Source organism: Podarcis cretensis, assembly GCF_951804945.1.
Source record: "Podarcis cretensis genome assembly, chromosome: 5".
Classification (NCBI taxonomy): domain Eukaryota; kingdom Metazoa; phylum Chordata; class Lepidosauria; order Squamata; family Lacertidae; genus Podarcis; species Podarcis cretensis.
Window position 1 is genome coordinate 28,879,237 of NC_137174.1, and position 20,527 is coordinate 28,899,763.

Here is a 20,527-nt window from a genome sequence, read left to right on the forward strand (position 1 = left end):
TGAACTGATCGCCATTCAGTATTAAAGAAGGTGATGCTTTTCATTAAACCCTTTATCTTATAAAACTGATACTCTTCTGGGACCACAGCAAATTATGATGCTTCTTTTTTGTGTTTTTCCTTTCTTTTCTCAATAACGAAATGTTCCAGAGCATTGGGAGTCAATATGTATTATATTCACAATGTGCATAAATAGAAGAATCTCCCATTAACCACAACCAGCATGGCCCATGGTCAGGAATTATGGGAGTTACAGACTAATAACATTCAGAGGGCTACAGCTTTGTTCAGTCACTGAGGGCAAGCTTGAAGGACTTGCTTACAAGTGCTCTTGGTCCTATGAATTGTGACTGGGCCACACAGGCCTTAATCTCTTTCTCTGGTAGCCACAAGGGAAATGATGGTTGTGACAGATTTCTCTTTGGGACAGTGATCAAGATTTCAGCTGCTCCTATAGCAACAAATATTTATTTTTAAAATTGCCTTTTGCTAATAGCATCCTGAGTCACTGCTGCAGCATTTGGTGGGTGAGATGAATAGGGAGTATATTCTCCAGTGTGTGCCTAAAATACTTAAAATGCACAACGTATCTGCAGGGAAATGTAGAGAATATGCCATCTAAAATAGTTGGTTTTCTTAGATTCTTATAGCCTGAAGCAAAAGGATGCTTCTGTCAGACTTTTCTCCTAATTTACTTGTTTTAAATTGGCATTGCTTTAAATCTGCATTGTGTTCATATGGAAGTAAGAGGTGGTTTTCTTTTTAGGTTAAATAGCTTGGAATAGGCGGTTTCTTCCTAGAGAATCTGTGCTGCCATAAGGCTTCATCTAATTTTATAGTTCCATTATAAGGCCACACAGTCATCCAATTGTGTTACAGTGAACAACATGGAGAGAAACAGGATTGCAGTCACTGTCTCTACTGATTGACTGGTGGTCAGAACTTAAATATATATGAAGGGCCAAGTTCATGTGATGCTAAACGTGTCACTTGAAGCAGCATGAATATTTTGGGAACTGTAAATGCAGATCAGGTTCAGAGTCATGAGGAGATTCACCATTTCCTCTCATGCTACAGTCTCAATGACAATCTTAAAAGAGCACATGAGTCACAGAACATGGGCCTCTCTTTTGTCTCTCACCCTGTGGTTAAAGAAAGACAAACCCATGTTCAATTTACAGTGTGACCAAAGCCCTCTGCTTAACAACCAACAGACCTTTAAGGTAGAAGGAAGAATCAGAGAGAACCATGAGCATAGTTCTGACCCTTAGGTAGCCAACATGGTGCCCTTCAGATGTTTCTGGACTCAAACTCCCATCTGCCCCAGATCACATGACCATTTGGTGGGTAACACATTGGCTAAGCCTGTTCTGTCCTTACACTAGTGGTGGTGGGGAACCAAGTAGCTAATTTTAAGCCTATAAGATCCCAGTTTGATTTCAAAATGCAAATGTCTTCTGGCTGTCCAAGCAAATTGAAGGAATAGATTCTTCCCATTTATTTGATTAGAAGTCTTTTACTTTTCTTATTTACACATTTTGGGTTCAGGGAAGAGGTGGCTCAGATACTAAGTGGACAATGGAAATGTCAAAGATTTTGACATTTTTGAAATAGCAGGCTTGTCTGATTGAGTTCCTTGCAGGTGAAAGATGTGTGCCCACATGCCTGTCTCCCTTACCAAGCTATGTCTCCTTTGCAGCCTCAGAGTGGTAGTGAAAGGGACAACATTGTGCACGTACCTATGCACCTAGGAAGCCTTGTATTTCAAGGCCATGTTGGTCTGAAAGAAAACATATATTCTTCCAAACATGTTAAGAATGTCATAAACATAATTCCCACCCCAACCAATTTTTCCCCAGCTTTGGTTAACTATTCTCACCACATTACCAATTTATTATAATAGGGTGCATTTTGATGCAATCTCTCCTATCCTGCAGCTCAGTTGGAGAGCACTTACAGTACTTTGAATGCAAAAGTGTTGTCAGGTTTAATCCCTGGCAAGTTCAAGTAGGGCTGGGAAAGATCCCCATCTGACACCCTAAAGGACTGCTCAGTGTCAGTTTCCACAGTACTAACTTAACTGGACCAGTGGTTTAATATGTATCCTGTATAAGCTAAGTTGCTTAAATGTTACAGGCAAATAAAAATCTAGTTTCAAGAAGACCCCAGGTGATTCTTAACAACTGTGTAGGCCAGAACCTATAGCATTGCAAGCTGTTTCCAAGAAATACACTGATCAATATTATGCATTTCATTTCATTTCATGTCTGAACTGCCCTCTCTTCCAAGGCAACCCAGGGTGATATACAATGGAAAAAATGAAAGAACAAGAACCATCTCCTAATGTAGATAACAAAACATAGCTTTGAAATAGGAGAATACAAAGGTGTTTTTTCATGGGGACTGCATATATTTGTTGCGCAATTTGATAAGTGCATTTGCTTATGTAGTTGTATAAGACAGTGTGGTAGGAATATGCCTTTTTAAAACAGGAAATAATGTAGTATATATTCCTAATACTTGAAGCAAATACAATAAAAGTTGAAGCTGAAGTTAAGGAAGTCTCCATAAAACAAAGCAAAAACCCCTGAAATTAAAGTAATTAATTTTGAGACTTTTAATGAATAGTGTGAAAACATCTTTTTGGAGTAAAGTGTATTACAGAAAGCGTCTCATTAAGCTGGATAAATTGCAACATTAAGTGTCCATGGTTTAATAATGTGATTTTCTCTCCCTTTTATTAGAGAGAATATTTTTGAGTCATGTGCCATTACAGAAAATTAAATCAGTATCTCCAGCAACACTCAATTTATAATCCAAAAACAACAACACATATCCTCCTTTCAAGGTTTAAAGAACTACATAATATTGGTTGGCTTCTTGATGCTTTTAATGAACTTTTTAGGTCTGATAGGAAAAACCTGGACATTTCTGTGAGTAATGATCTGTTGGCTTGAGTGGATCTGTTGGTCTGCATATTTAGTTTAGTGATAGAACTCTTAATTTTAAAATATTTCACCAGCGAAGGTTAGAGCCAAGTTCACATGCTTACTGAGTGATCATCGTCATGCAGTGACTAGAGTGGGGAAGGGCAATTGTACTTACTAGGAATATGCATATGGACCTCCACATGAAGGCCATGGTACATGCAATATGCTACTGTATGTGGATAGGGGAGAGGAGGGATGTGTTTGATCCATGCACAGCTGATCACCAATACAGTAAAACCAAATGGTGTTCAAGCTTCTCACAGGCATTGAGAGAGCAGGATGCTGTGAGAACAGGATGCTGGGACTACACGGGCCATTGGCCTGATCCAACAAGGCTTGTCTTAAGTTCTTAACGGTTTTGGTTTGACATAAACATTTCTCTTTCTGTTGACTGTATTTTTGTTATCTTGACTCCTCTACCCCTTTGTTTTTGTTATATTTGTTTAATTATTTGGGTTTTAAATTGTATAAATTGATATCTCAGTTGTTTTGTAAGTCCTCCAAAGCAGCCAATGAGCAGGACATGGATACACTTTGTAAAGAATGAATGAATGAAATGGGCTTAGCCTTCCATGTGTGAGGTACCATAGCAGAAGAATGCTCCAGTTGACCTGACTAGAAGTCAACCTGATCAGGTAAGAAAGGGCAGGGAAATGCTAGCGACACCAATGCTCAGCCCCAGTGGGTAAACCGAGGGAGGAAAGTGCCTTCATTCTTCCTCTTAAAGGATTCTAAGTGCATACAGGGCGAATGCCTGAAAAGCGCTATTGACATACCACCTAAAAATAGATGTTCTGTATGTTTAGTTCATACTTTCCTCTTTATACCCTGCCTTTTCACTCAACGGGCATATAATGCAGCTTACAGCCGTAACATAAAATATTCTGTACAATCTGCAAACACAAAGTGACATTTCAGTAGAGAAAGCTTGAACAGGACTGTGTGATCCCCACTCCCCCAGATGAATTCTAAATGACATGGAACAGCTTTATAAGACAAAGTATGAAACTCCGCCAAATGGCTTCTTTTATGGCTACCTTAGATCCTTCAATCCAATGAAAAATTGAACACTTGCCTCATTCTACAGTTGAGTGACTTGCCTGAGTCATTGGTTCCACTTCTGGGAGCTTTGAACACAAGACGTTTTGGTCACACTTTTTCCCTCTTAGGTATCCTATTCAGTGCTAAAGTATAAAATGGATTTCATTAAAAGTGAAAGTAATAGAAAGCTTACATCGTGCTCTTGTGATGCAAATATTAGATGAAATGACACATCGCATACTAAACGATTCCAGTTTTTCAAAGCAGTCAGTTTTGAGGCGTTGCATTTAAAGTAGTTGGAATAAATCAATAGCATACCTGCTGCAGCAAAACATCCAGGAGAATCTTTTGAGGGAAAGGAAATCTTTTGACATATCCATGCTCATGGCGGATATGGATAAAGTTTGCTGCTTGTGTCAAGAAACCTAATCTGCCCATAGGAAGCTGCCATTACTGATCAGTGGTTCATCTATCTCAATATTGTGTACAGTGACTAGCAGCAGCTATCAAGGGTTACAGACAAGGGCCTATTTCTATCCCTACATGATGCTGGGGATTGAATCTGGGACCTTCTGCGTGGAAGCAGATGCTCTACTACTGAGCTATGACCCTTTCTCAAATTTATCTACAGAATGGTGAAGTGGGCTTTGTGGTATGAGAGTCAACATTGCAGCCTATCACTTACCATTTGGGGCAGAGCCAGAAGCAGCACATCCGGTGGGGCAGAGCCACAGTACTAGCTTCCTGGTGGTTATGTCACTGCCACGTACCACGAGGGGTGGTAGTGAGGCAACAGGGAGGTCAGAGTGGTGTGGGTACACCGGGAAAAAAAACAATCCTTTGCTTCTGCTAGTGTGCCTGCACTCAACCTCTCCCAGTAAGCGGGAACAATAGCTCTGCTGGCATTGCATCTCCACCCCACTTCTGGGCAAAAGATAGCAGCGCTACCCAGCTCACCATTAAAACTCCTAAAATGCCCCAACAACATCAGTCTATTGGTGTCTTGTTCGATGAATGGAGTCTGCATATACAGAGGCAGTATATCAGAGGCATTGGGCCTGTAATTAGAATTAGCTGGATTCATTAGAATTAGGACTTGGGTCTGATCCTGTAAAGCAGTTCTTGAGCATTGCTTTAGCAGATAGGCGCACGCACGCACATGCACCATTTTCTGTATAAAATATGCATTTATGAAAAGAAATGTTGCAATAAAAAGGGACTTCTGCATGATTAAGTGAGCAAGATAGGCTGCAATTCTAACCCTTCTTACCTGGGAGTAAGCCCCACTGAATTAAATGTGACTTACTTCTTAGTGCATATGTTTAAAATTGCAGCTGTAGATTGTTTGTGGTGGGCCATTAGTCACATCATTAACTTTGCCTTTAAGGTGCCACAAGATTCTTCATTGTTCTTGCTGCAAATGGCTAGCAAGGCTGCCCCTCTGGAAATTCATTCACTTTGAACAGGAACACAGAGGGAAGATAACTGAATTGTAAATATTTGTTGGTGTCTGTTGTGTACTATGATGTATTAAAAAAACAACAACATCCATATGAGTGGTTGACAAAACAAGAAAAAGACTTGAGCAACATAGACCAATAGCAGCAGAATAGAAAATATTAGTTGAAAGTGTGAATGAGTATTGGAACAGACTGAGGCATTTTCATAAATTTCTAGTGGCAAAGAAAATAACAAAACAGTACATACAAATGTGTGTGTGTGTGTGTGTATTTATAACATCAAAAACATTTTAAAATATTAAGAACATCTGAAAACACAAAGCCGTATAAATATTAATTTCAAGGTTACCAGGAACCGTGTCTTGCAGCCATCAAATTGCCAAGGTATAATAAACAGGCAGGTAATAAATATGGGAGAGGGGCCAAATAATCAGCATGCTCTGTAGTTTAATTTTTAGCGCCAGATTTTATTTAAAGTTCTTATAATTATTGCCAACCCAAAAACTGCTGGTGTTGCTACTTGCTAAGTTTGCTAATGGAAGAGTTGCTAGAAGAGATAAATATGTCTGAGTATTTAACATAAATATTGTGGCCAAAAAATCCTAAGACCACCTTTAATGCACCAAGAAGGAAGCAGTGGACTGCAGTTGCAAGCAAACTAAATAAAGAGACTTGTTGAAGATGTTAGTGTTTAGTTTCAGAAGTATCCTAGGGAAATATGCTACATAGGCCAATACTGGTGCAGCTGCGATGTGCAGAAACCATGAGGGATTGCATTATTGACGCTGAATCCATACTGAATACAACATATTTAATGTACTTATGCAACTAAGGACCTACCGTATTTTTTGCTCCATAAGACGCACTTTTTTCTTCCTAAAAAGTAAGGGGAAATGTCTGTGCGTCTTATGGAGTGAATGCGTGGTCCCTGGAGCCGAATTGCCCAGGGGCGAAAAGCAGTTCGTGCTTTATATTTTTAAAAAGAGGGAGGGGGGTGTTGGAACAAAGCCACTTAGCAGCTGTTCAGCAAGCGATTGGGAGGGGAGATAAGGGACTCTAGTGATAAAGGAGGCTGCCACAGCATGAACCACAAAAATCAAACATCCACTGTTTCGTTCAGAATATTTTTTCCCCTTGTTTTCCTCTAAAAACTAGGTGTGTCTTATGGAGCGAAAAATACGGTAACTGCATGCTACTTAAATGATGTGATCTTAGAGTTTGTTAGAAATAACATACCGTATTTTTCCTTCTATAACACGCAGATTTTTTCTCCTAAAAAGGAAGGGGAAATGTCTGTGCGTGTTATTGAGTGAATGTGTGGTCCCTGGAGCCAATTGGTGCGAGGGGAGGCCAAAAAAAGCAGGAAAAAATCAAATCGCGCGTCTCCTAGAAGGGAAACTTGAAAAGAGGAAGCGGCTGCTTTCCGGCATTCTGCCTCAGGGTCTTACTGCCCACCCACCTCTGTTTCCTTGCTGTGTTTGCTCAAACGGAACAAAGAGCAGGGAAAGCCCCTCCCCTCCAGGCAAGCAGAGGGGAAAGCTGAAAACATGCCGGAGGGAGGGAGAGAGAGAGAGAGAGAGAGAGAGAGAGTTGGGTGGGTTGGTGAGGGAAAACTTTTGCCTTCCTTTCCTCCCTACCCCTCTCCTGCATTCTTAGCCAGCTGCTTCTCTGCACACCCCTCTCCTGCTCCTTGTCCCTTCTGTGTTTTTCCTTCCCTCCCCACTTAAAATGTGGTTAAAAAGCATGGATCCACATGGATCCCCAGGATCTTTGCATTGGGTCAGCCCAAATTCACCATCAGATCACATAGCATGTCCATGGCTACAGCCTGCCCCCCCCCCCAAAAATCACGCACCCACTGTTGCCTGGGGCTGCAATGGTGCAAAAACGTGGTTACAAAACATGGATCCACATGGATCCTCAGGATCTTTGCATTGGGTCAGCCCAAATTCACCATCAGATCACATAGCATGTCCATGGCTACAGCCTGCCCCCCCAAAATCACACACCCACTGTTGCCTGGGCTGCAATGGTGCAAAAACGTGGTTACAAAACATGGATCCACATGGATCCTCAGGATCTTTGCATTGGGTCAGCCCAAATTCACCATCAGAGCACATAGCATGTCCATGGCTACAGCCTGCCCCCAAAAAATCACGCACCCACTGTTGCCTAGGGCTGCAGTGGTGCAAAAACGTGGTTACAAAGCATGGATCCACAGGGATTCTCAGGATTTTTGCATTGGGTCACCCCAAATTCACCATCAGATCACATGTCTGAGGCCACAGCATGAAGCACAAAAATGATATATCCACTGTTTCATTCAGAATGTTTTTTCCCTTGTTTTCCTCCTCTAAAAACGATGTGCGTGTTATGGTCAGGTGCGTGTTATAGAGCGAAAAATATGGTACATCTTAGAGTTTGTTAAAAACAACAAGTGTGTAGGGAAGTGGGGGCTAAGCCTTTGTTTCCCAGCCTCTCCCACAGAGCAGTTACCATTAGAGGGGGGAAACTTCCCATTGGCTCCAGTGTTGATTGCAAAGGTGCTAGGTGGTTTTTACCCAGATCACAGCTGGAAAAAAAGACTTAAACCAACCTTCCTGGCACACAGAGGTGCTAGTCACAGCCACCCTACACGTACAAACACACCTGGTCATTAATTTTTCAAAATCCACAGCATGACTGCTAATCACATCATTCACATAGCATGCTGGTATGTTAACTGAGAGCAGCTACCTTGTCAAAAGCTTTGTAAGGAAAGGTAGGCTGAAATGACACTGGACATCTGCATGCTTTTATCAAAAGAAGGGGGATAGGGAATCAGCAGTAGAACATTGTGAATGAAGACATCTGCTAGATTAGCACAGATGAGCTTGTGATAACTTTATGAGAGCAGCCTAGGTTTTCCCATCACACAGGAAATTATCTGATTAATTTCAATATACAGTCAGTCTGCAAATATTAGTCTCCATTCGACATATTCCTAAGTATTTCCTATGCTGGATCTTCAGATGGCTTAAATCAACGTAGTACAGAACAAATTAAGGCTACCAGTAGGGATGGAAGGATTGATCAGTTTTGATTCTCTTAGTTTCTCATTTTTCTAATCTTAAATTCAGCTGCCATGTTTCTGCAGCAATTCGCAATTTTTAAAAAACGATCATTATGGAAATGCTTCATTTTAGTATGATTTCTGCAGTTTTGATTAATATATGTATCTTTTGCAAGTAGCTTCTAATATAATGCATTTTCTATGCTATCTTCAGTAATATATTCATTTTTAAAAGCATTTCCCCATTATATATATATAGTACTGTACAAATAGTTTTGAGATACTTTTTGTGCGGTAGATAGGAAACTGCCTTATACTGAGTCAGACCGATGGTCCATCTAGCTCAGTGTTGTCTACACAATGGTTGTCAGAGGCTCCTCTGAGCTCACTCTTTCAGCCATCCCTGGAGATCCTGGAGCTTGTATACAAAGCATGTGTTTAATCACTGAGAATCGTGCTTTACCAGCGTGCAAGAGTACACGTGTGACACTGCAACACTGCAAAAAAACAAAAATACAAAGATCTTGAGGCTACCATATTATGATTGCTTTAACTATCCTCTTTTTTTGGTGGGGGGGCAGTGTTTATCTCTCTCTCTCTCTCTCTCTGTGTGTGTGTGTGTGTGTGTGTGTGTGTGTGTGTGCATACATCAGTGACATCAAGTGGAGGGTAGGTGCAAATTAAGTGAAGAAACTCAAAGCTGTAGCAAATTGAGCATGCTTCAATGCCAGAATTATAGAAATACTTCTGGTTAAATGGACTCTGGAAGAGTAAAAGAAGAAGAGTTTGGATTTGATATCCCGCTTTATCACTACCCGAAGGAGTCTCAAAGTGGCTAACATTCTCCTTTCCCTTCCTCCCCCATAACAAACACTCTGTGAGGTGAGTGAGGCCAAGAGACTTGAAAGAAGTGTGACTAGCCCAAGGTCACCCAGCAGCTGCATGTGGAGAAGCGGGGAAGCGAACCCTGTTCCCCAGATTACGAGTCTATCGCTCTTAACCACTACACCACACTGGGTGAATTTATGGAACACAAGGAATGCAATGTGGACAATCTATTGCTAGCCCTCATTGAGGCAGTAATTGATGCAAAAGGGGCCCAAACCGAGTACTGAGTACATATGCATGCTTCTACTTCTCAGAGGTCCAACATTGCTCTATTTGCAATCCTTGTTTTGCTGATTTCATATAATCTAATTTTCTGAGATTGTTAATCTGGGGTTTTCATCAGCTGTACGCCATCATCATCATCACAATTATAACAAATAAAGGTTTGACATATCTCACTTTGCATGTCATGAATCTATCTCATATATTAGTTTCACCTTTTAAGTTGAATTACTGAAATAAATGAACTTTTCCACGATATTCTAATTTTCTGAGTTTTACCTGTAAGACCACTCCATATACATTTGTGTAACTAAACAAATAATACCATACTTAAAAAGAAAGAAAAATCTTTGTAGCCAAGGTTTAGGCATCACATTATGCTTCTCATCAAAGTCTGCTTTGCTTGCTTAGTGTCTTTTGTGTATATTTAGATGCTGATTGAGCAAAATCTGGTGAATTAATTACTAGCATAATTATGTAGCATTGGTTAAATTATTCTCGCTTCCCTGATTGATGGGAACTCAGCAGTTTTACCACTCACACAAAGCTTTACCTGGCTCCAAGGCCTCATTTATTCAACCATTTTCAAGAAACTCCCATTGCCCATTTTTTTCAGGTATGCTGAGGGCATGATCCCTGCTCTTCCTGTCTTGCCCACCACCACCATTGCTCCTGAGTTCCAGGGGGCAATGAAAGAACCAGAGATCAAAGTGGGGCTCACAATGGGTTCATTGGGGGTGGGGACACAGGCAAGGCATGTCTGAGATGAGGCTCTTCAGGCTGCCTTTGGAATGGCATGCAGTGTTAGAAACTGGGATAGAAAAGCTAGGAGCCAAATGGCTTCTGGGACTTGGGTTGTGGGCGCCAAAACAGAATGTCTAGTCACCATTTGTGGGGTGGGTTGGAAACACTTTATATTTATTATTTTGATAAGCATGAAGTAAAGCACAATTCACCTAAGTGACACATTGTTAGTACCACATTTTCAACATAAATTGTTAATACATGTTTAATTAGGTGTTTATAATAAAATTATTGGTACCATACTTCAGTTTTCAAAACACTCTACTTAACTCCTTAACATCTATCCTTAACATATACTTTGAGGCTTCAAAACACATACGTTTCTGTAATCCTTGAGTGTCAGCCAGGCACAAAAAATGGCACCCAGACTTTTTTAGGTGCTCGCAAATGGAGAATCTTTAGGCACAAAATGTGTCTGGCGCCCTGCTAATTTTGAACCCTGCTAGCATGGTTTTCTCTTTGTCTTCAGTGGGAGCAGGATCTGAGTGAGCTGGGATCCTGACACTCATAGCATTAAATAGGTTGAAGCACCTTAAACTATAAAAAACTTTATAGCATTTTTTGTGAATGGGATTTATATTTTCTTTTTGTGCGTTGTTGGTGTTTGACTGTGGATCACTTCTAAAACCTTGGTTGCCCTACATATGAATTGTACTGCTTTTATGAGCACTTGCAAAATACAAATTATTCAAGCTTCCTGACTTCATTTATAGCTACAGGGGATCCTCTCCCTCCCACCCTTCATCAATTTTTCACCTCTAATCGGGAGGTCTAAGGAATAAATACAGCCCTGGTGAAATAAGAGCTTCTTCTTTCTGTCTTTAATGATGGAGAATGTGTAATACTCATTTGGAGTGTAGTGTCCTTTTAATCAAAACAAATAGTGTAATTTCAGAGACCTACACCAGGTAACCTTTAGAAAGGAGGATAAAAATCATTACTGGGAGATAATAAAACAATAAAGCGAATCCATTTCTTTTCATTTCCCTGCATCCAGTGGCACTTCTATTCGTACAAAGATCAACCTGGATTAACTTCCATTCTCTTTGATTAGCCCTTATTAAGGTGATAGCATTTCTGCAGCACATCAGTGTCGGACATACACGTACTTTTAACAACCACCGTGAAGACGTGAGTCGGGTGAAAGGGGAGCGGGAGCCTTGCACCTTATGTACGTGGTGTTAAAGCCATTTCTCAGATGCAAAGTACAATGGTGCTCCTGGGCATCCGTGGTTCAGGGCTTAATGTGAAGCTACATGCATACAGGGGTATTTAAGAGCCATTGGCTGATTGTAATAAGAAAAAGAAGCTTTCGGCAGTTTGCAACGTTGATCTGGGAAAGCATGCTCAATCCTTTTTCCAGACTTCATTTTCGGATCCAGATTGCACTTCTCCAGGAGGGTTCAAGACTGGATCTTTTCTCAGAATAAGGCAGGTGCTACTGTTGCTTCACCACAGCAGCTAGAATTTTTCTTTCAAGGTTAGTTAAAAGTTAATTTAGTAACTTTCAGTTTTAAACTAATTTTTAAAAAGAATTTCCAGCTGCAATAACAAGGCACTCTCCTGGGCCATCTTACCCATAACGTCTCGCTCTAAGGAAGGACCCCTTCCATGGGACTCTCAAGAGTCTCCTCCAGCACCATAATTCAAAAGCATCAATTCTTCAGTGATCAGCCTTCTTGATGGTCCAGCTTTCACTTCCATACATCATTATTGGGAAAACCATAGCTTTTACTATACGGACCTTTGTTGGCATGGTGATGTCTCTGCTTTTTAAGATGCTGTCTAGGTTTGCCATCGCCTTCCTCCCAAGAAGCAGGCGTCTTTTAATTTCGTGGCTGCTGTCACCATCTGCAGTGATCATGGAGCCCAAGAAAGTAAAATCTCTCACTGCCTCCATTTCTTCCCCTTCTATTTGCCAGGAGGTGATGGGCCCAGTGGCCATGATCTTCATTTTTTTGATGTTGAGCTTCAGACCATATTTTCCGCTCTCCTCTTTCACCCTCATTAAAAGGTTCTTTAATTCCTCCTCACTTTCTGCCATCAAGGTTGTGTCATCTGCATATCTGAGGTTGTTGATATTTCTTCCGGCAATCTTAATTCCGGCTAGGGATTCATCCAGCCCAGCCTTTCGCATGATGAATTCTGCATATAAGTTAAATAAGCAGGGAGACAATATACAGCCTTGTCGTACTCCTTTCCCAATGTTGAACCAATAAGTTGTTCCATATCCAGTTCTAACTGTAGCTTCTTGTCCCACATAGAGATTTCTCAGGAAACAGATGAGGTGATCAGGCACTCCCATTTCTTTAAGAACTTGCCATAGTTTACTGTGGTCGACACAGTCAAAGGCTTTTGCATAGTCAATGAAGCAGAAGTAGATGTCTTTCTGGAACTCTCTAGCTTTCTCCATAATCCAGCACATGTTTGCAATTTGGTCTCTGGTTCCTCTGCCCTTTCGAAATCCAGCTTGCACTTCTGGGAGTTCTCGGTCCACATACTGCTTAAGCCTGTCTTGTAGAATTTTAAGCATAACCTTGCTAGCGTGTGAAATGAGTGCAATTGTGCAGTAGTTGGAGCATTCTTTGGCACTGCCCTTCTTTGGGATTGGGATGTAGACTGATCTTCTCCAATCCTCTGGCCACCGCTGAGTTTTCCAAACTTGCTGGCATATTGAGTGTAGCACCTTAACGGCATCATCTTTTAAAATTTTAAATAGTTTAGCTGGAATACCATCACTTCCACTGGCCTTGTTATTTGCAGTGCTTTCTAAGGCCCATTTGACTTCACTCTCCAGGATGTCTGGCTCAAGGTCAGCAACCACACTACCTGGGGTGTACGAGCCATCCATATCTTTCTGGTATAATTCCTCCGTGTATTCTTGCCACCTCTTCTTGATGTCTTCTGCTTCTGTTAGGTCCTTACCACTTCTGTCCTTTATTATGGTAATCTTTGTACGAAATATTCCTTTCATATCTCCAGTTTTCTTGAACAGATCTCTGGTTCTTCCCATTCTGTTGTTTTCCTCTATTTCTTTGCATTGCTCGTTTAAGAAGGCCTTCTTGTCTCTCCTTGCTATTTTTTGGAAATCTGAATTCAATTTCCTGTATCTTTCACTATCTCCCTCGCATTTTGCTTGCCTTCTGTCTCCCGCTATTTGTAAGGCCTCATTGGACAGCCACTTTGCTTTCTTGAATTTCTTTTTCATTGGGATGGTTTTCGTTGCTGCCTCCTGTACAATGTTGCGAGCCTCCATCCATAGTTCTTCAGGCACTCTGTCCAGCAAATCTAAATCCTTAAACCTGTTCCTCACTTCCACTGTGTATTCATAAGGGATTTGATTTAGATTGTATATTAACGGCCCAGTGGTTTTTCCTACTTTCTTCGGTTTGAGCTTGAATTTTGCTATAAGAAGCTGATGATCTGAGCCACAGTCAGCTCCAGGTCTTGTTTTTGCTGACTGTATAGAGCTTCTCCATCTTCGGCTGCAGAGAATATAATCAATCTGATTTCGATGCTGCCCATCTGGTGATGTCCATGTGTAGAGTCGTCTCCTGTGTTGTTGGAAAAGAGTGTTTGTGATGACCAGCTTGTTCTCTTGACAGAACTCTATTAGCCTTTGCCCTGCTTCGTTTTGATCTCCAAGGCCAAACTTGCCAGTTGTTCCTTTTATCTCTTGATTCCCTACTTTAGCATTCCAGTCCCCTATAATGAGAAGAACATCCTTCTTTGGTGTCACTTCTATAAGGTCTTGTAAGTCTTCATAAAATTGGTCAATTTCGGTTTCTTCAGCACCAGTAGTTGGTGCATAAACTTGGATTACTGTGATGTTAAAAGGTCTGCCTTGGATTCGTATCGAGATCATTCTGTCATTTTTGGGATTGCATCCCAGTACAGCTTTTGCCACTCTTTTGTTGACTATGAGGGCCACTCCATTTCTTTTACGGGTTTCTTGCCCACAGTAGTAGATATGATAGTCATCCGAACTGAATTCGCCCATTCCTGTCCATTTTAGTTCACTGATGCCCAGGATGTCAATATTTATTCTTGCCATCTCATTTTTGACCACCTCCAACTTACCCAGGTTCATGGTTCTTACATTCCAGGTTCCTATGCAATATTTTTCTTTACAGCATTGGACTTTCCTTTCGCTTCCAGGCATATCCGCAACTGAGCGTCCTTTCGGCTTTGGCCCAGCCGCTTCATCAGCTCTGGATCTACTTGTACTTGTCCTCCGCTCTTCCCCATTAGCAAGTTGGACGCCTTCCGACCTGAGGGGCTCATCTTCCAGCGTCATAACTTTTATATGCCTGTTGTCTTTGTCCATGGAGTTTTCTTGGCAGGGATACTGGAGTGGCTTGCCAGTTCCTCCTCCACCTGTTCATCTTGGGTGCCCTGCTCGGCATAGTTCATAGCTTCTCTGAGTTATTCAAGCCCCTTCGCCACGGCAAGGCAGTGATCCATGAAGGGGAACATCATGGCTAGTAGCTATCAATTGCCCTCTCTTCCATCCATTTGTCTAAATCTCCCAAGAGCTCTGTACATGAGCCACGCCAGAGCAGTGGGTGGTGGCAGCAGTGGTCAGTGAGGCAAATGAGTAGGACTCTACCACCCCTGCCCTTACCATTTTCTACGGTTGCTTCATGAAAGTACCAAGCCTGAAATTCAAAATGCTACATACTAGTTATAGGAAAGAACTGTGGTTGGCAGGAAGACAGACAAAAGAACTTATATTGAAATGGATTGTGCCTTGGAGAAGCCAGGGAACCAGTAATAATTGTTCTGCATGTAAAACAGACAGATTAAACACTGAATAATTGACAGCGTCCCTCAGAAAGAAAAAAAATGATTTGGTAAGAGTTGAAATATGAATGAATTTTATTGAATGAGTGATCGTATCCCACTGGAGGAAGATTTAACGCTTCCATGTATGTTCCGACAAGGACACTGCATTGTTAAGAGACTTAGATTTACCTACTTCAACTTAGGTTTACCAACTTCTCAAGCTTCTTTTATGCAGATTGAGGCCATTGGGGAAACTGAATGAAATCTAATTCAAAAAGAAGGAAAAGGTAGTGGAGTGATGATGCACTGCTCACCTTATAGCTAGCCAAATAAAATAAATTAAAATGGACAGGCAAGTTGTTGGAGAATTTAGTTTCCTCCAGCATTGAGAATCTTGGGAGCCTAGTCAAACATCTATTGAATTAAAATCTCTTCACTGTTGCTTTTTAGGTTTGAAAAAAAACATGATAAAGGTGTGCAAAATGAACTGTATGGACAAAGTAGATAGAGAGAGGTTTTTCTCCCTCTCTCATTTCATGAGGACATGGGATAATCCAATGAAGCTGAATGCTGAAAGATTCAGACGAGACCAAAAATAAATAAATCACAAGCTGTAGTGATGGTCACCAATGCGAATGGTTTTAAAAGAGGGTAAAACAAATTATTGGAGGATAGGAAATCCAATGGCTACTAGCCATAAAAGCTATGTTCTGCCTCTGGTGTTGGGGGCAATGTGTCTTTGAACAATGGTTGTTGTGAATCTCATAGGCATCTGATTCATCACTGTGGGAGCAGGAAGCTGGACGATGGGTCTTTGAACTGATCCAGCAGGGTTTTCCTTATGTTCTTAATTATCCAAATAACTTGTGTGTTTCAACATCTTCTCCTTATTGGGAGAATGTGCCTATATTACAAATTAAAGCACAACTATTACTTTTGGGGTGGGGAGGGAATATAGATGTCCCTTGTTGTTTCTAGTCTTGTGTGGCTCACCAGTAGGGGACATTGTAGGATATCCCTGCTTCAAGTCTCAGAAGTCAGTCCTATTGAGTTCAGCAAGGCATTCTTACAAGTAAACAGTGTTAGGATTAGCAGTCTAATTCAGTTATTTCCTGCCTAGGAGGCTTTCAAACAGAAGGGTACCTGCTCTATAAACATTGGATTTTACCCCAGAGAATCAAGATAAGTAATGTTAATATAACTAATGAAAATGTTTACATTTTGAAACTACAAATTGAATTGAGTAAGGTACATTTCCAAACATGAATTTAAAAAGAAAGCATTCTTTGAAGACCTTTGGCATCTGATGCATCTCTTCCACTTATATAGAATGTTTTGTTCCAACAGATGCTTCCACCAATGGAAGGGAAGAGTAGTTTTCTTCCATGCTGTTCTGGGGAGTCCCCAACCTTCTGGAATAGATTTTGCAGGGTGTTCAAGAGGCTGGAACAAATATGGGAAATTTGTGAAATTTGCCTTCCCTCCTCTTACATTAGTAAAAGAGTCAGACCGCTGGCTGATGATGTATAAATATTTGTTGTTCTTTCTTAGATTTAATATTTGTATCCGCATAAATAGAGAGGTTTTGCTTCTCGTTAATCATGCCTGATGATCACATTTCTATGTCGCTGTGCGTACATACAGTGGAATTTGAGGGACAAGATGTGTACTTGCAGTTTTCCTAAAGGAAAGTGAGATCTTTGTGGGACACTGTAGAGTGGGATACATCATACTAATGAGGCGATGGGCTATTTTATGCTTCACAGTGGAGTTTTTCCACTGTTCTGCTGATTTGAATTCCTCTTGAACTTGTATCAATAAGACCAGGCATACATTGAATATATGGCAGTTTTCTCTTTTGTTGGTTTGTGATCTGAAGATCATACGCGAAGAAATCAGAGGCCACAGTGAGGAGCCAGTTGCAGTGGGTGTGGTTGTACCAGTCGTTTTATACCACAGCTATTCTTAAGGGAGAAGTGAAATTGATCATATGTAGGTCAGTGGTAGAATATATGCTTTGCATGCAAAAATTTCCAGGTTCAATCCCATGTATCTCTAGGACTGGGAAAAGCTCCTTCCTGTCCCAAACCCCAGTGAGCTGTTAATTGATCTCATCATGATCTCTTTTACTGAGGAAGTAAATATGATTTGAGCGTGTCTGCATATTATGTACAGTAGGCAGATATAATAGGATATCCTGGACTGTGCCACCTTGGGCTGAAGGTAGTATGTCATAGTTCTGAATGATTTCCCAAAGCTTTTCTCTCCCCCCCCCAATTTAAATACTTTATTGAAATTCATAGATAACATACACAACATATTAAGATGGAAACAATCGAGTACTAATAATCTTATATATGTTTACAAAAAATAAATTTAAATTAAATTTATGCAATCTCTTTTTCCCTATCTTTTTTGCTAACATAGAATGGATTTCCTATGTTAGGTGTAGTGAGCCAGTGTGGTGTAGTGGTTAAGAGCAGTAGATCCGTAATCTGGGGAACCGGGTTCGTGTCTCCGCTCCTCCACATGCAGCTGCTGGGTGACCTTGGGCTAGTCACACTTCTCTGAAGTCTCTCAGCCCCACTCACCTCACAGAGTGTTTGTTGTGGGGGAGGAAGGGAAAGGAGAATGTTAGCCGCTTTGAGACTCCTTAGCGGGATATCAAATCGAAACTCCTCTTCTTCTTCTTCTTCTTCTTCTTCTTCTTCTTCTTCCTATCATTTCCTGATGCATATAACCTTTCTGGTGATGAATGTACTTATCATTATTACCTTACTCTTTCTGTACTTTCTAATACTTTCTTACAACAATTCATATCTTTTTGCTTATTTCTTAACAGTTTGTTTAGACAAGGGTCATTCAAACACTGCCATAGATTGTACCGCTATTATTCTGTAGATATCTCTTATACATATCCCATTTTTTAATAAATGATTGTCTTGTATTACCTCTTAGCCTGTTAGTCAGTTGTGCCATTTCCGCATATTCCAGTAATTTGCACTGCCAATCTGATAAGGTTGGAACTTTTCCCCTTTCCAATTCATTGTGATCAGTATTCGGGCTGCAGCCGTTGCATATAGAAAAATTTCTCTTAGATTTTTTTGGAATGTCTTTACCTAAAATTCCAAGCAGAAAGGCTTCTGGCTTTTTTAAGAATGTTAACTCAAGATTTCCCAAAGCTCTTCAAGAAAACAACAACAAAAACAAACACAAACCCAGGCATGTAGTTAATATATGGTTAGCACATCAGATAGAGAAGGGGTCTTACAGGTAGTGCCTATGGGTACACATGTGCCTGCAGAGGCCTTCCCTGTTGCCACAGGGTCCTATCATCCAACTAAAATTTGGCTTGAAAATCACCCCGTTGTAGGCAATAGAATAGGGTATGATATGTACTTAATTGCGGGTGGTGTGTGAGTTCCCCATGACAGTTTCACCAGGCTGCAAATGGGCCCATGGACCCAAAAAAGTTGGTAACCCCTGAGAGAGAGACCTACCATAGCTCTCTTCTTCATATGCTTGTTTATTATATGTACAGAATATAATAGATAGACAGATGAAAATTAAGAGAGCATTCACAAACATGACCTTGCGCCTCACTTGCAGTCATCTGTTATCTCAGTCTAGTATCTTATTCTGCACAATGTATAGAAACAATCTTTGACAGAACAATATGCTCCTTTTGTGGAGTTGCTGCTTTCTTCCTTTTTAGGTGTCAGAATGCTGGGGGCTGTCATGTACTGGAGATGTTGCTAAGACAACCAGCTACTACAACAGAGTTTTGCTTGAAAAGGTGGCAGGCCAGGGACATTGTTAAGCCAGGAGCTTTTGACATCCTGTGGAAACATATCTTTCCTGACAGCAAAAAAAAATATGGACAGTAGTCATTATTTCGGGGAGAAGTCACGAAGGAACAGCCTCCCTTCTCATCAAACATACTTTTGTATGATTTCTACCTTGTCTCCCAGCTAGCTTTTAAAAATACTCTCCAGCTCCACAGCAAACAAAAGTTCTTGTTTTCCGAAACTCCTAAGGTACCAGAAAGCAAAGTTGCTTCTTGTAAGCAACAAGATTGCATTAAGTGTGTCCTCTTTTAAGGATTTTTTAAAAAGTCAGCAGTAGGACAACAGGACTCTTTTCCTCAGTTATCCCAATTTTTTATTCAGTAGATGTCCTTCCTTTTTCTAGGAGGGTGTGGAGGGACACGGGTATATCATAGGGTTGTGCACTGGTTTTGACCAAGGTGCAAATCCCAGGCCAAATTGGGCCTATTCAGAGAGATTTGGGCATTGTTCAAGGTGGGTTGAGACAGCCAGAAATCACTACAGTCACTTTTGATGGCCCAGAGTGCTCCAGGGCTGCCAGGGGGTGGCACATCAGGCAGGAAGGAGAAAGTAGGTGCCCTACAATTCTCCACCCTGCAGGATCACCACCTTCACTCAACAGCTGTTCAGCTGAGGCATCAGTCCTGTGGGGTGCTTACTTGCAAGCAGTTTCCCTGCAGAGAAGTTGATAGTAAAGGAGTATCCTGCAGAATTGAGCCTCACTGCAGGGGAGGGCAGTGGGGAAGACAAATATGTTTTCTCCCTCATGACTGTGTGGGCATCAGAGGGGCAGGGGGCATTGGAGAAGGAGGAGGGAGCTGGGTGACAAGGGTTGGAAGCCGCGAGTGGTGCGTGTGTCTCAGGACTGGATCTGCCGCCCCTCCCAGCTGTGGCCCTCATGGGAGAGCCGGCCCTGCTTACCAGGCCCCAGGGTCTAGCATTCCAGACTGCCTCTCACTTCTCTCACTCAGTGCTGTAGTCAGCTTCTCTCCCCGTCCCTTCAACCTGAGCCAAGTGATTCAACTACCTGAGCAAGTCTTCGGTCACCAAGCCACTCTGCCTTCCTTTCAAGTCTTCTTTCTTCTTCCTCGATCCTCATCCTCTCGTGTCTTCTTCTGACTGTTCACTATGAACACCAGCCAACATGGAATTTCACCTCACCAGGCAGAAGACATCCCCCATCAAACACATTGCAAATGACAGGATGCATTATACAAGACCCATCAAAATACAGTGGATTTCTTCATAGAGGGAGCCAGTATCCCAAGCCTCTTGTTTCCCTACCTTGTAAGGGTTATTGGGGGAAGGAGACTGTCATGATTGTAAGATCAGAGACAGCTTCCTTCTATGTGAGAGTAGCAGTTGAGGTGGAACCCGTCTTTAAGAACAGGGAACACTGAGGTTTAAGTGTGTCATCTAGGTGGCCACTGTGTGAACAGGATGCCAGACTACATGGGAA

The 20,527-nt window shown here is 41.4% G+C and overlaps 1 long non-coding RNA gene across 10 annotated transcripts in view; it reads left to right on the forward strand.

Annotated features, from left to right (window-relative positions):
• The window catches only part of LOC307215942, a 576,636-nt gene that overhangs the window by 426,332 nt on the left and 129,777 nt on the right, over positions 1 to 20,527 (forward strand). The gene's annotated exons all lie outside the window — the stretch shown is intronic.